General features: G+C 52.8%; 1 protein-coding gene across 6 annotated transcripts in view; it reads left to right on the top strand.

Moving 5' to 3' along the window:
* The first annotated feature begins 257 nt into the window (after positions 1-257).
* Positions 258-6,557, top strand: part of PIK3C2B (phosphatidylinositol-4-phosphate 3-kinase catalytic subunit type 2 beta) — a 63,823-nt gene continuing 57,523 nt past the window's right edge. Inside the window, exons 1-2 of one of the 6 annotated variants that reach the window (XM_081825060.1) lie at positions 1,520-2,191; positions 4,979-5,529. The gene's annotated coding sequence lies outside the window, so the exon portion shown is untranslated. Of the gene's footprint in view, positions 693-1,519; positions 2,192-3,097; positions 5,530-6,557 lie in introns of those variants that run through there. The other 5 variants (XM_081825058.1, XM_081825059.1, XM_081825061.1 and 2 more) reach the window with 5 other exon arrangements.

The following is a 6,557-nucleotide window of genomic DNA, read 5'->3' as shown; positions in this document are numbered from 1 at the left end:
GAGCAAAGGGGTCCCCGCAGGGAAAAGTAACGACCATCTGCAGAAACCTCACCCAAGTGGGAAGCGGCAGCGCCGTCTGCAGTCCCCGAGCACAATCGGACGCCCGCGCGCCGCTCTCCCCCGCGGCCCCGCCGGGAGGGAGGGAGCGAGTGGCGGCGGAGGGAGGGAGGGAGGGAGGGAGGCGGGCGGCGGGCGGCGGGAGGGAGAGGTGGAGGGCGGTCAGGGTTCCGGGGCCCGCCCCGCCCTCGCGCTCGCCGCCGACTCGGCGCTGCGGGCTGGAGCGGGCGGCCGGGCGGCTGCCTGTCCAGGCCGGGGCTGGCCGCGCCTCGCGTCGCCGTGCAGTGCGCCGGCTCTCCGGGAGATGGCTTCTCCGCTCCCGCCCGCTGCTCCCGCTATTGTCTCACCCGGGGTGGCCTGACTCTGCGGGCTCGCGCACGCTCGGGGCCCGGAGGGCTCCCCCGCGCCCCCGGAGCCTGTCCCGCGCCCTTTCCTGCCTTCCCCGCCGCCCCGGGGTGGGGGCCCCAGGGCCGGCGCTCGCGGCGAGCAGCGCGGAGAGGGGAGCGGCCCGGGCGCGGGCGGTGCGCGGCCGGCGCGCCCGGGTGCTGGGGACGCCTGGAGCTGCGGAGCCGGCAGCCCGCGTCGCCGAGCACACGCCACGTCGGGTCTCGCACGGAAGCCCGCAGCGAGCACAGGTAGGACGCGCACCGGGCCGGGAGCGCCCGCCGCGGCTCTGCGGATGGCCGGCGGAGTGGACGGAGCGGAGGTCAAGGGGCTCTCCCTCCAACATGGCAACAGCCGAGCTGCAACAATGGAAGGAGCCGCGGGTTCCCGGAGGCCGGCCGAGCCGCGGACGCGGTGGCAGCGAGAGCTCCAGCCCGCGGCGCCCTGCAGGTTGCCGACTCCCGTCGCCACCCCGCACCAGCAGTTTCGGGGCGTCTCGGGCCCCCGGGCACCCCCTTCCCACTCCTTTCCCTCTCAACACACTTCCTGGCTCCCAGCTGCAAGACGATCTGAGCCAACCGATGGTTTGGGGGGGTTGTTTGTTTAAGATAAGAAATAAAAAGCAAAACCTGCCCCGGAGTGGGGGTGGTGGGGGTGGCGCTTTCTCTTGCAGTGGGTGAAAAGTCAGCATCTAGCCTGGGGAATATATACATTTTTTAGCCAGACGGAGGGCAGACTTGGCTTCTGCCTTATAAGGGTACTGCAGCACCAGGAGAAGCTGGAGCCGGGAGAGAGGGACCCTCAGGCCTGAGTTTCCGGGCCCTCCGGGGAGTCGCTGCTCTCCTGGCTGGTACTCGTCTCTCGTTCTCAGCTCCCGACAGCGGCGGCTTTGATGTTGGGGAGCAATCGCAGCAGCAGGAAGCCCGGGGGACGCTGCCAAGCTGGGGTGGGGTAGGGTGGGGAGCCAAGGGGTTTGGCAAGCTCCCGTGTTGTGAGAAGAGATTACCAATTGTATGAGGTTAGTGCACACACCCTGGTTGCCTAAGGGGGGGTGGTGTGGGGTGTGTGTGTGTGTGTGTGTGTGTGTGTGTGTGTGTGTGAAGAACCTGCCATTGCTCCTGCGCCTCGAGGCCCTTCGTCCCCACCCCCTTGCGGGGTCTTTGTGGCTTCCCTGTCCCAGACCCACCAGCCACGCCTGGGATGGAATCTCTATTGTCTCCTGCTGCCCTGATGTTCTCCCCTGCCCCGCCCCCCCAATTCCGTTGGGGAATTTTGTACCCTGGGCTGGCTGGCCCCAGCATGGCACCAGATTCCTGAGCACACAGCTACCCGGGCTTCCAGAAGTGAGCCAACGCTGCTCCTCCTTCTCTCTCTAAACTACCTGTCTGGGATGTGGCCAAGCAGATGTAAGCAATTTGCACTGAATTCCAACCCTGTATCAGTTGCTGAATGAAAACTTACTCCACCCCAGCACTAGGCCTTGGAAAGATATTGGGAGAGAAACGTTCCAGGGGGTGGCAAACCTGATCCCCAAATATTCCTCCTTCCCCAAGTCCAGCTGTGCATCCTACAGCAGAGAGGTTATGAGGCTTCAGAACTGCATCTCCTCCAGAGCCTGGCAGTCCCATCTGGGGTTGTGTCCATGGAAAAATGAAGTAGAGGCACATTTTATAGCTCTGCCTGGCATCTAGCATTTGAGGAGATGGGGCTGTGAGCCAGAGCCCTGGACTGCTTCTCCTTTGGCCTTTGGGTGAGCTCAAGGTTTGATTTCCATGGCTCTGAATTTACTGCTGAGTGTGCATGGGTGTGTGTGTCTGAATTTGATCAAGCTCTCAGCCCTGGCCAGAAGGGAGTTTGTGCACTTTCCTCTCCCTGGAAGCATCAGTGAGGGAGGCCCATGGGTATGCTGGGTTGAGGAAGGCTCAGTGGATCTGGGGCCTCAGGATTTTCTCTGGGGTGCTCCTTTGGGACTGCCCAGTGACCTGGAATGTTTTGGTCTTTGCCATGACATAGTGGCCCTCTAGCAGACACCCCACAGCCTTGTGGGCCTTTGGTCCCCTTTCTGGTTTCCTCACGGTACCTGGCCCGGTGCTTTGCAGGTACCTCGTGTATGGTCCTTCAGCCTGGACAGCCATGCCACAGCCAGCAGGGAGGAAAATGAGAGAACTGTGTTCCCTTGGAGGGGTTTGTGGCTGGCCATAAACTTCAGGCTCCTTGCGCTCCCAGGATGTGAACTTGGACATGATAATGTGGAGTAGTAGAGAAAATAGTGGGTGGGTTTGGGGTCAGGAGGCTTGGCTTTGAGTCCCGGTATGACTTACTTCCTAGCTGTGTGAGCATGGACAACTTATGAACCTAAGACTTAGTTTGCATATCTGTAAAATGGGGGGAAATACCCTTGGCTCACAAGATTGCTTTAAAGATGAAATACACTGCTTACCATAAACTGAATAAAATCATGTGTGCAAAAGCACTCTGGAAACTGCAGAGTACTATACCAACGTGTGTAGCCTTGCAACAAGGGAGGGAGAGCTGGTGGGGGTTGGGAAAGGGGTGGGAGAAAGGGACAGAATAGAGAATGTTCTGGAACATAGGACAAGGGAAGCATGATGTGCAGATACCAAGGTAGCTATTTCTTGGGTTACTTTTCTTTTTTGGGGGGGGAATTACTTCTCTTTAAAAAGGGTTGGCAGGATGGGAGCTAGGAGAGAAGGAGACGCTGCTTAATGATATCTGTAGGGAAGTGGGGAAACACCCCCCAAAGGCGGGCTACTGTCCATAGACAGGGTAGTGCTGAGCTGGCAGATAATATAACAGCTAACATTTACTGATGTCAATCAGCTAGTAAATGACAGAGGAGGGATTTGATGGAGGCTGTTTCATTCCAGATCCTGTGCTCATAACCTCGATGCCACTGTGAGGATGATATCAGGTCTTGGGAGGACGGAAAGGGGTAGCAGAGTACAGAATTCATGCATACTGGATTCCCTGACTTGAACGCCCGTGACAAGTCACCAGACTGGGACAGTCCTTGGATAATAAAGTGCTCTGGGGACCTGGGTGGCTCAGTCGTTAAGCATCTGCCTTCGGCTCAGGTCATGATCCCAGGGTCCTGGGATCGAGCCTTGCATCGGGCTCCCTGCTCAGCAGGAAGCCTGCTTGTCCCTCTCCCACTCCCCCTGCTGTGTCTCTCTTTCTGTCAAATAAATAAAATCTTAAAAAAAAAAGTTCTCAAGGGCCGGGGCCCAGCATAGCACCTCCTTAATTCCCAGGTGTTTGGGGGTCAAGGCACATGTATGTGAATTCCTTGGGTTCCTGCCTTACCGGCCTTTCTCTGCTTTCCCATTCATATCCCTACCTCAGTGTAAGGAGAAGAGTGGGGGTAATCAAATCAAGTAATTTTGCTCCCTTCTGGGCAACATTAATAAGAGGTTTGGGACTTGCGGTACTCTGGAAAATTGAGGCAAATCTTTCATTTTAGTATTTCTATATGTGCTTCATTTTGTGTCTGTTTTATAAAATGAAACTTAGGAGACTGTTATTCTTGCACATCCTATGACCCCATAAGGCTTTAGAACTGGAAAGGACTTTGGAGATCATTTCCCTGAGGAGGAGTGACTCTCCCAAGGTCACACAGTTACTAGTGGTGGTGGAACTTTACCCTTGCCCCCTAGATCACAATATGACCAATGACAGGACCTATCTTTTGGCCCTTCACAACCGTGTGCAGACCCTGCCCGTGACTTCATTGTTGGGGAATTCACTCCCTCCAAACTCCTATGTTGGTTAAAGACCTTAAGGACACATAAGACACTGTTTGTGTTGCAGGGCAGAGGCCCTCAAGGTCAGGAGAAGGAAGAGGAAAGAGGTTCTCAATATTCCTGAGGCAGAACACAGAACCTGTGGCTAAAGGAATCCAGCAATTCCTTCCTTCCTCTGGGAATACTTCCCATAGGAAGTCTCACCCCACAGAGGCTCTGTAGTATTTCCAAGAGGAGCCAGAGATCATTTGCCTCTCCAGAAAATGTTTTCCTTTCATCAACGCTTTATCACTCCTGCCTCTATTCCTTCCTGAAAACACTGTCCCATTCCCTTCTTCCTGCACCTTTCTCTCTCTCCAGCCAACCAACCCTAGTAGTCACCGCAAGATTGATCTCCTGGGTGGCAGTGCTTTCTTTTCTTCTTGGCAGTTCTTCCTACACCGCTTTGTGTGCCCTAAGCCTCTGCTCCTGAGGGGCCTGTCCTAAAGGCTAGATCCTACTTCATCTCCTCTCCCTGTATCCTCCCCAAATGGAGGTGGGTGTCAGGAATGAGAGCTCAACATGGCTGGTTGGCCAGGCCCACCAGGGGTAAACTTTCATGGAGGCATCCTCGTCAGCCAAGTTCTTCTCTCTTAGTGTAGTTGGTACCCTTGGCAGCAAACCAGAAGCACAGGGTGAGGGGAAAAGAGGAAAGAACCAAGAAGATTCCGTTTTGAGGAAATGCTACAGCGTCCCTTGCGAGGGAGAAGAAATAGATACGAGCTTTCTTGCCTTAGGTCTCAAACGAACCCAGAACACAGGTGAGTGTAATAATGGGGCTCTTCCACCATTGAGACATCTCTTGAGAGCCCGTCTTTGCTGGAAGCAGAGCGTCTGCCATGTTCCTGATTCCCCATGCTGTTACGTCTTCCTAAGGGTAAATAAAGGAAGTTAAACTGATAAGGAGCACCATTAGAGTGTGTTTAACTCTGACCCCAAAAGGAGAGATTGTTTGCAAATTGGGTATTATGGGAAGCTGGGAAAAGACATATTATTCTCCCCCCAGAATATTATGGCCAGGATTTCATGTTTCCGCTGTAGACTTCAAGAAGGCTTTTTTTTTTTTTTTAAATTAAGAGAAAGGATAGATATAATTCCCTGACAAGAGACTTTGAAAGATAGAGTGGTTCCAAAGGGTTGGCAAATTCTCTGAAGGGCAATTTTGACGACACTGTTACAGATGGTTCTGGCACACAAGGCGAAAGGGAGCCACCTGAGCGGAAGTTCAAGGACCATGAAAGGCAAGAGCGTGTGATGAAGAATAGCCAGCAGCATTGCCTGTCCACTGGTAGCTTTTCTTTCTTTTTCTTTTCTTCTTCTTCTTTTTTTTTTTTAGCTTTTGTTCTTTTTTCTCCCCCTAAGTTTTTGTTTTAATTCCAGTTAGTTAACATACAGTATTATATTAGTTTCAGGTGTTGTCCACCTGTAACTTTTCAGACCTTATCTTTACTTTCCCCTTCCCCTAACCTTGGAGGAAACCATGATGATGAAAATGTGTCTTCCCCCGGGCAACCCTGTTAGGACCCCTCTCACTCTTGAGAGCTTTTTCTGTATCTTCACTTAATAAACTTCTATCGCTTTACTCGAAAGAAAGAAAGAAAGGAAGAAAGGAAGGAAGAAAAAGAAAGAAAGGAAATGTGTCTTCCCCCTTTATCAGTGGGAGAGCTGAGATTTCGATTAGGTTTGATTCGAACGAAGATTAAGAAACATGCCAAAGATAATTAGAGAAGAACCGAAGTTTGCGTCCAGGTCCGGGTACTTCCAGCATCTGTGTTTCTATCTTTGGTGTTCCCCTGTAAGGAACCTCTGAGAGAAAAGTGTCGATGAGGCCCAAGTTCTGAATGAGATGGGGTTTCCCCAAGAGTCAGTTGACAACAGAAAGGGTTGTTCTCAAAGTCTTTTGTGGAAGAAGCTATGGTCACAAAGGGAGATAAGTCTCTCAGATAATGTTTAAAAAGAACTCATTCATTCATTCAACAGATGTTTTTGAGGGCTTACTAATGACTTCTAGTGCTTTCAGTAATGAGGACAGAGAGCCTTCCAGAACTTACAGTTGAGTGGGGAATACAGACAAGTAAATAGACTGTGGGGTGGGTGTGTGGGTGGGGGAGTGTGGGATGCTTTGGAAACTCGTAAGTGGGGCATTTGGGGTAGTCAGACTTCCTGGAAGAAATTCAGTGTTAGCCGAGATCAGAACAATGAGTAGAAATTGGGCTGGGGGACGAAGTGAAAGGCAAAAAGCAGGTGAAGTGAAAGTACTTTAATCTGGCCAGAGCCAATGAAGGAGTTTGTATTTTATTGTTTTTTTCACAATGT

This window comes from Leptonychotes weddellii, chromosome 6 (assembly GCF_054177405.1).
Source record: "Leptonychotes weddellii isolate Sample4059 chromosome 6, ASM5417740v2, whole genome shotgun sequence".
NCBI classification, from domain to species: domain Eukaryota; kingdom Metazoa; phylum Chordata; class Mammalia; order Carnivora; family Phocidae; genus Leptonychotes; species Leptonychotes weddellii.
Note: the sequence above shows the minus strand (reverse complement) of the source record. Positions and strands in the feature narration are given on the sequence as shown.